We start from the raw sequence: 8,065 nt of genomic DNA, 5'->3' as shown, positions 1-8,065 counted from the left end.
TTAAACATGTCACTCTTGGTTTTAGCTCAGGTCTGATCTCAGAGTTGTGATGTTGTGCTCCACACTCAATGGAGAGTCTGCTTGAGTTCCTTTCTCTCTCTTCCTCTGCCCCTCCCCCCTGCACTCTCTCTCATTGAAATAAATAAATAAATAAATCTTTTAAAAAACCTTTTTTTCCAGATAATTAGTGTATATGACCACAACTCTTTTTAATTTTGATTTTGCCTCCTGCAAATTCATTGAATTTGTTGATTAGTTCTGGCAGTTTACTGATGGAATTTTAGGGTTTTCTATATAAAAGATCATAACATCTGCAAAAAAAGGCAATTTTACTTCTTTCCTTCCAGTTTAGATGCCCTTTATTTCTTTGTCTTTCCTGATTGCTCTAGTTAGTACATCTAGTACTATTAAGTAGGATTGGTGAGAGTAGGCATGCAAGTCTTGTTATTAATTTTAGAGAAAAAACTTTCAGCCTTTCACCATTGAGTATGACATTTGGCTGTGGGTTTATCGTATATGGCCTTAATTGTTTTTAGGAATGTCCTTTGATACTTAATTTGTAAACATTTTTATCACAAAAAGATGTTGTATTATGTCAAATGCTTTTTCTGCATCTATTGATGCAATCATATGTTTTATATCTTTCACTCTATTAATGTGGTCTATCACATCTATCGATTGGTACATGGTGAGCCATACTTCCATCCCAGGAATAAATCCCACTTGAATGTGGTGAATATTCCTTTTAATGTGCTGTTGATTTTCATTTGGTAATATTTTACTGAATATGTTTGCACCTACATTCAATAGGGATATTGATCTGTAACTTTCTTTTTAATTTTGTGATTTTTTATCTGTCTTTGGTATCAGGGTAATGCTGGCCTTGTAAAATGAGTTTGGGAGTGTTCCCTTCTCAATTTTCTGGAAGAGTTTGAGAAGGTTAACATTAATTCTTTTTAAATGTTTGATAGAATTCGTCAGTAAACCATCTGGTCCTGGGCTTCTCTGTGTTTGGAAGTTTCTGGTTACTGATCCAATCTTCTTGCTCATTTTTGGCCTACTTAAATTTTATATTTCTTCATTATTCAGCCTTGGTAGCTTATAGGTTTTTAAGAATTATGTATTTCTTCTAGATTACACAGTTTGTTATGTGTCGATTTTTCATAGCAGTTACTCTTGATCACTTGTATTTCTGTGATGTCCATATAATGTTTCCTCTTTTATTTCTTAATTTATTGGATCCTCTCTTTTTCTCTGAGTTAATGTAGCTAAAATTTTGTCAATTTTGCTTATCTTTAAAAAAAAAGCTCTTAATTTCAACAATCTTTTCTATTGCTTTTCTGGTCTCTAAATCATTTTTTTCTGCTTGGTATTTTTATTTCCTTCCTTCCACTAGCTTTGGGGTTTGTTATTCTTCTTCTAGTACCTTGAGTGTAAAGTTAGTTTATTGGTGATCTTTCTTTTTCTTCATGTAAGTGTTTATTGTTAAAAACGTCCCTTTTGGAACTGCATTTGTTACATCTCATAAATATTAGTATGCTGTCTTTCAATTTTTGCTTGTTTCAAGATTTTTTTTTTAATTTCCCTTTTGATTTCTTCTTTGTCCCATTGGTTGTTCAGGAGCATGTTGTTTAATTTCCNATTTGTTACATCTCATAAATATTAGTATGCTGTCTTTCAATTTTTGCTTGTTTCAAGATTTTTTTTTTTAATTTCCCTTTTGATTTCTTCTTTGTCCCATTGGTTGTTCAGGAGCATGTTGTTTAATTTCCACAAATCTGTGAATTTTCTAGATTTCTATACATATCAATTAAGTCAATTTGTTAGTGTTATTCAAGTCTTCTATACTCTTGCTATGTTTATATCTACCTGTTCTGTCAATAACTGAGCAGGGAAGATGATAAAAGCTCCAACCATGATTATGGATTTTATTTTTTCTTTAGTTTTGTTAGTTTATGTTTAATGTGTTTTGAAGGTGTTTGATGGCTGAAAACACATTTAGTATGTTTATGTGCTCCTATTGAGTTGACACTTCCATCAGTATAAATTTTTCTGTTTATATTCAGCAATATTCTTTTCTCTCTTTTTTATTTCTACTTTTAATCCACCTTGTTTTTATATCTAGAGTTCTTGTCTTTTAAACAACATAAAGTTATGTCTTCTTTTTTATTCAATCTAAACGTATCTGCCTTAATTAGTGTGTTTGATCCATTTGTCTTTAATGTAATAATTGACATAGTGACTTCAGGTCCACCATTTTTTCTATTTGTTTATTTATCTCATCTGTTTCTCTTTTTCTTTACTTTATTACTCTATTTTTATTTTCTTCTGGGTATCAACCATTTTTTTTACATTATTTCATTTTTTTTCCTACATTGTCTTTATAGTATAATTCTTCTTATTGTTAATTTTTAGCTTTTGCTCTGGGGATTACAATATGTATTGGTAGCAAAGTCTACTTAGAATAAAATTCTACCACTTTGCAATGCAATTTTATATTTTACAAGTATATGAAAATTACAACATTATAATTCCATTATCACTCCCTATCGTTTGTGGTATTGTTACAAATTTTAATTTTCCATTTGATATAAACCAGACTTTACAATAATGTTATATTTTCTTTGAAGAGCCATTTTATTTATAAGGAAATGATGTGTCATTAAAAGAAGCAGGAACACAAGTAATGCTGAACGTCTCATCAGAAACAATGGTGGCTAAAATACAGTGCAATGACGTCTTTAAAGCAAATAAAACAAAAGCCTGTCAACACAGAATTCTATATTCATTAAACATATCCTTTGAAAATAAGGGTGGAATAATACATTTTATCAATAAATATGATCTGAGATAATTTGTTGCCTACAAATTATGTTAGAATAAAAACTTAAGGGAAGTTTTTCAAGCTGAAAGGAAACATTTGTTGTCTAATTCAGATGTACAAAGAGGAATACAAAGTAGTAGATAAGGCGACATTGCTGATGATAAATACATAATATGAATTATTTTTTTCTCCCTTAACTCTCTTAAAAAACAATTGAAAGTAAAATAAAGTCATTTTAAATAAAAATATGATATCTACAAAGGAAAGAAAAACTACCTCACACTATACACAAAAATGAATTCCAGATGAATTATAGAACTAAATATGAAAGACAAACCAATAAAAGTTCTAGAAGATAACATAGGATTATACCTTCATAATATTCTATAAAATTCCTCAAACAAGACAAAAAATAGATAACTGCAAAATAATAAACATAATTTGAATTATATTAGAATAATAATTTCCCTTCATCAAAAGGCATCATTGGGGGAGTGAAAAGGAAAGCCAGTTTAGGGAAAAATACAAACAACAAAGGTGCATACATGGAACAAATGAAAACTACACATCAGTAAGAAAATTTCAGGAAAAGAGTTAAGATGGCAGAGTAGTAGAAGGACCCTTTGCTGTCCTCATCCCTCGAACACAGCTAGATAAATATCAAATCATTCTGAAAATCCAGGAAATCTGAGTACTGAAAGAAAAAACTACACAACTAGAGAGAGAAAAGCCACATGTGGGAGGTAGGAGAGGCACAGACACAACTTGGGGGAGAAAAGAATCCTGGTGCTCTCTACACATACCCCTCAATTCTTATTGGTCAAATTCTGTCTTATTCTAGAAATTTTCAAGGATTTTTCTATTTCATTTAGTAAAATATGATGAATTAATTGCTATTGGTTTTCTCACTCTCACTCTTCCAAACTTTCTCACTCCCACTCTCCCAGCCATACACTTAGTGTAAGCCCATCCCAGAATGTAAAAATGGAGGGGTTTTTTGTTTTGTTTTTATTTATTTTGTTTTGTTTTGTTTTGGTTTGGTTTGGTTTTTTTGGTAGGGAATTTTTATTATTATTATGTTATGTTAGTCACTATACAGTACTTCATTAGTTTTTGATGTAGTTTTCCATGATTCATTGTTTGTGTATAACACCCAGTGTTCCATGCAATAAGTGGTAGGAAATTTTTTAGTGGAAGGTTTAATTTTGGGTGTGGGTGGTGTTATGTGTTCCTTTTTTTGCTTTTATTTCCTCTATTAGTGTAAACTTGAGAGGAGCTACAAGCTTAAAGACAGAGTGCGTGTTTTTGCCATAATCATGTATCAGGCTAGATTTAAATTCATGCTAGGGTCAAACATAGCATAGACAATTTATGTATGTTGTGATGCATATGTGTTGTGGTCCTACAAGTGCTTTTTAAAACCCATCTGCTTGTTATTGCCTTACAATTTTAGAGGGATGACAGTAACATATATCTGCAGATAAAAATGAAGAATCAAACTAGTCAAGTAGAAAATTACAGTCACAAATTCAGGCAGAAAGCCATAAAAAATTAAATCAGTGTTAAGTTCAGGTAGTTGGATACCAGAAATTCTTGAGCCTTGAAAAAATAATGACAATTAAAAAATCTTTTACTGTCCAAAAGAGAATACCTTATAAGGTATAAGGGTCATTGGACTAACCCAGGTTAGCAATTATAACTCTCTTATGAAGTCTAAGTTTGGCCTATATAGTTTAGGTTACATTGTGAAACAGCAAAACTCCAGAAAAGCAAGTAACAGACTTTTAACTCCAGCTGTCGAGTTTGGAAAAATGTCTGAAAGTGGTACATAAGAAGCAATCATAGAATATTGATCTTCTGGGTGAATTAAGGACTCATAAACATTTGGTTAGAATTTTTTTAATCCTACCTTAAATAGGGAGATCTTTAATACTCCTTCCCACTACAACTTGAAAGGAATTTTCAGAAATATTCTATAAAAATCATCACACAAGATCAGACACATACAGGTTGGTATGGCTATGATGAGCGCTGGCTGTTATACACAACTGATGAATTATTGAGCTCTACGTCTGAAACTACTGATGTACTATATGTTGGCTAATTGAATTTAAAGAAAAAATAAAAAAGAGAGAAAAAATAAAAATACAAATCATCTTAGCAGAAGGCATTAGTAAGGGGTATTTCCTGTGGTAGAAATTTGACTTGACTTTTCATGGATATACAAAGTTAAAAGACAGAAACCAAAGTGATTAGAGCAATAGAAATGCAGTGAAGATGAACATACCTTAAAGACTAAACTCAGCACAAATACGTAGAGAAATATTGAGATTTGGGTGTGATTATTTTATCTGGTCTAATTCAGAAATGTGACAAGTTCTTTTTTCTTTATGGTGTTGTATATGTATAGTTATAGTAGTTGCACTTATAATCACTATAATTATATAGTTATATATCTTGTATATTTACATAAATATATATGTATTTATATAACCATGCATATGTATATATAATATATATATGAATATGTATGTATATATAAATATCCATACCCAAACACACAAGAATGTGTGTGTGTATACTGGAATATTGACGTACCTGTCTCCTTAGGTATTTTATTTTACTTTATTTTTTTTATTTTTTGAGTTTTTATAGTTGAGTTTATTCTTCATTTAACTTTTAAAACAATACTATAGTTGAATATTAAAACAAAAACAATAACAAGTAGTGAGCTATGACTATATTCCTTCACTCATTCACTGCTGCATATAAAATACCAGCAGTGTTAATCACTGACCCCATTAAGAGGTCTGACACTGAACACCACCCCTGGGATGATGTTCATCATCCTCATATGCTTCTCCATTGTAATGGTGCCCTCTTTCCTGATTTGGATCAAAGCCCACAAGTTCTACCTGGTCCATTCCATCAGTCTCCTCTAGTTCCTTCGCCTCAGGTAAGAGTTTTTCCAGCAAAGAGAGTTTATCAGGAGAAAGACATTCTCAGGAAAGTTTACCTTAAATTCGATAATTAGGCATCCCTTCTCATGTGGTCTACGATAAATTAGTATGCCTTCATTTAGCATACACTTGATATCTCCATGCTTGACAATTTGACCAGGATGAGAAGTGATGAAAACGGTTCAGTTGTCAAGAGTAGATATTGGCTTTTGAAAGCCAAACAGTGCTTCAACCAGCTGTATGTCCATACACATGAAAAGGTCTTCTCCTCGCCCAGTAAAAACAGCATGGTCCTTCTGATTTAAAACAATGATAATATCTCCTGGTTCCAGTCCTGGTTCTTGGTCTTCTTCCACATGGAATACTATCTTCTGGCTATCTTTCATGCTTTTGTCAAAATGAATTTCTAGAATCTTCTTCTCTCGAACTACCTTCCTCCCATTGCAGCTTTTACATCTATCTTTAGGACTGATCCCTTCCCCATGGCCCTGGCACTCGATCCACACATATTGAATTTGCTGAACCATTCCAGGTCTTATCTGATGAATTCTTTTTTTTTTAAAGATTTTATTTATTTATTTGACAGAGATAGAGTTAGCCAGCGAGAGAGGGAACACAAGCAGGGGGAGTAGGAGAGGAAGAAGCAGGCTCATAGCAGAGGAGCCTGATGTGGGGCTCGATCCCATAACAGCGGGATCACGCCCTGAGCCGAAGGCAGACGCTTAACCGCTGTGCCACTCAGGTGCCCCTATCTGATGAATTCTTATTTGCATTCCAGTATCTTGGCAATTGGGACAATATCCATCTGCTCCTTTCTTACCACCTCGGCCTTCACATTTATCACAATCACATTCTTTTGCAGAGCTAGTTTTCTTGTTGCAGAATTATATAAATCTTCTCAGATTACTGAGAGCTGAGGCACATTTTTACCTCTCCTTTCTCTCTGAATCCCTCTTCCTCCTCCAAAAAAAACATATCAAAGATGTCCATGGGGGAGACAAAACCACCACCAGCTCCACCCTCTTTAATTGACTGTTTACCTCCTTTGTCATACAATTCCCCTGTCTTTGCATCAGAGAGTACTTCAGAAGCTTGAGAAACCTTTTTAAACTTCTCTCCTTCAATTGGATTCTTATCAGGGTGGTACTTCAAGGCCAGTTTCCTGTAGGCCTTTTTCAATTCCTCCCAGGTGGCATTGGATTGACCCCCCAAACCTCATACTGAGTGGTTTCTTTCACCATTTTCTACAGCCAGTGAGAGGGCCGAGGCCGGCTTGGGGGAGCAGGAAGGAGCAGGCAGCTGACCCTCCTCCATATCTCACAAAGCATTCTGGAAAGTTCGCTCCTTAGGTATTTTAATAGAAAATGACCAACATCTGCAATCAGTCTCTCCCTTGGTGCCTAATTTTGGTAACAATTACCAAGGAAATTAGGAAGACAACTTATTCTCATAGGGCAACATTTCTTATTAGATCTCTCATCCATTATATTGTCATTTACCCACGGTCACAATACATATGTGGATCAAGGTATAATATTCAATTTTTTGCTTCTGCATGAAGGAATTTTTGTCTTTCCATCCTCAGAGCTGTGCATTCAAAGACCATCGAGTGGTCATTAATTAATACCACTTTGTTCTAATCATTTTCCCAAGGAAAAACCTGAAAATGTTTAGGTTTGTAGGGACTTAAAACATGTAAAAATAGTTTCTGCTGTGTGTATCAGGCAATTCTTGTAACAATTGCCCTTTCAGAATTCTATATCTGCTGCTCCTAAGTCTTTAAGTAAGCTTTGGAATTCTTGGAAGTCCAGGGGTTACATGAAACATCTAGGTATATATTGACTCTATGGATTATTGTTTATTTCTGTTTTTTACTGTAGTTATCATGAAACTTATTCCCTCCCTAACATAGCTTAGCACAAAATACGGTTTTATGGGGCGTACATAGACTTCCACCCTGATGCATAGAAATTACAAAAATCAATGGGACCAGGCTTAGAAAGATTATTACAAATAAGCTATTTATTCAGAGTATAAAGACATGAATCTTATTTATTTTTTATAAAATATTTTTTATTATATAATGTTAGTCACCATACAGTACATCCCTGGATTTTGATGTAAAGTTCAATGATTCATTAGTTGCGTATAACACCCATTGCACCATTCCATAGGTGCCCTCCTTACTACCCATCACTAGTCTATCCCATTCCCCCACCCCCCTCCACTTGGAAGCCCTCAGTTTGTTTCTCAGAGTCCATAGTCTCTCATGCTTCATTCC

The 8,065-nt window shown here is 33.7% G+C and overlaps 1 pseudogene; it reads right to left on the bottom strand.

Annotated features, from left to right (window-relative positions):
- Positions 1–5,625: 5,625 nt before the first annotated feature.
- On the bottom strand, positions 5,626–7,025 carry LOC100464186 (annotated as a pseudogene).
- Between the last annotated feature and the right edge of the window lie 1,040 nt (positions 7,026–8,065).

This window comes from Ailuropoda melanoleuca, chromosome X (assembly GCF_002007445.2).
Source record: "Ailuropoda melanoleuca isolate Jingjing chromosome X, ASM200744v2, whole genome shotgun sequence".
In the NCBI taxonomy this organism is placed as follows: Eukaryota; Metazoa; Chordata; class Mammalia; order Carnivora; family Ursidae; genus Ailuropoda; species Ailuropoda melanoleuca.
Note: the sequence above shows the minus strand (reverse complement) of the source record. Positions and strands in the feature narration are given on the sequence as shown.